The 1,000-nt window shown below is 36.9% G+C and overlaps 1 long non-coding RNA gene across 3 annotated transcripts; it reads right to left on the bottom strand.

Moving 5' to 3' along the window:
* Window positions 1–6: 6 nt before the first annotated feature.
* On the bottom strand, window positions 7–992 carry LOC113342133. Of its 3 annotated transcripts, none has more exons than XR_003356422.1 (3): window positions 825–992; window positions 656–718; window positions 7–303 (listed from the first exon to the last, which is right to left on the bottom strand). It is a non-coding gene; the product is annotated as an uncharacterized LOC113342133 (long non-coding RNA). The 3 variants fall into 3 exon arrangements; XR_003356423.1 differs by having other exon boundaries at window positions 7–324; window positions 656–702; XR_003356421.1 differs by having other exon boundaries at window positions 656–702.
* Window positions 993–1,000: the final 8 nt, after the last annotated feature.

The raw sequence follows: 1,000 nt of genomic DNA, 5'->3' as shown, positions 1-1,000 counted from the left end.
TACAGTTCAACGACAATAATTTTGGAAGAGAATTCACACAAAACCAAATGATACTGACATGGTAAAACTATAGTGAAATTAAGAAAAAGGTGGTTCCATGGCATAAACGAAGCTAGCTCCACATTTGCCACTGTGGCAAAATGGAGTTGTCAACCCAACCAAATGCCGCCATGAGAAGGTCACCACTTCCTATCGACGAAATGGTTACCATGCACGTAGAAATCTCAGCAGCGACATACACATGCTAAGGATGCTTGGTTCTCCAAAGATATTAGATGATGCTTAGGGAAAATGCACCATATCCTACACATAGTCCAGCTAAACCTGTTAGAGACTCGTTCATTAATGGACCAAACTGAACCATGAAACTTTATTCTAAAAAGAAATTATACAAAATCAAAAAATCTAAGGGAAAACCATGTCAAGCAATGAAATTAAACTATCTTCTTTGTGCACACCACCGTCATTCCCTTCATATGCATGAAAAAGGAATGCATCATGTCAAGATTTGTAACTATGCTGTTTAGTATAAATAACTTTGATAATCAACATTTTTTTGTTCAATTAATAGCTTATAGGCATAAAATTCTCAACACTTGATGACATCAAATTGGAGGTACTACAACAATAAAATAGTTGTATATTTCCACCATACCTTAGCGATACACTAATATGATCTTCCTGCCTCCCATACTCGAGGTCCTATTATGAAGGGAAACTTCACCAAAATATAGAAATGAAATAATAATATCAAATGAATTCAACTAAGAAGATGAGTCAAGCCTGGTCCATTAAACATGAAGAGGCTAAGATAATCAACAAACCTTACTGTCCCAGTTCTTTCCTCTTACGTAGAATTGCATCCTGGTTGGACCGGAAATCTTCATCCCAGAAGAAGTGCTTGACCAATTCGTGTTTGGCATCCTCAAAGACAGTCCTGCTGCAATATTGTGAACGGTCGATCTAGCAAACAACACAAAAATCTATCTTAGACAGATGG

The sequence above is a fragment of the Papaver somniferum genome, unplaced genomic scaffold (genome assembly GCF_003573695.1).
Source record: "Papaver somniferum cultivar HN1 unplaced genomic scaffold, ASM357369v1 unplaced-scaffold_33681, whole genome shotgun sequence".
NCBI classification, from domain to species: domain Eukaryota; kingdom Viridiplantae; phylum Streptophyta; class Magnoliopsida; order Ranunculales; family Papaveraceae; genus Papaver; species Papaver somniferum.
This window is presented reverse-complemented; position numbering and strand designations above follow the sequence as displayed.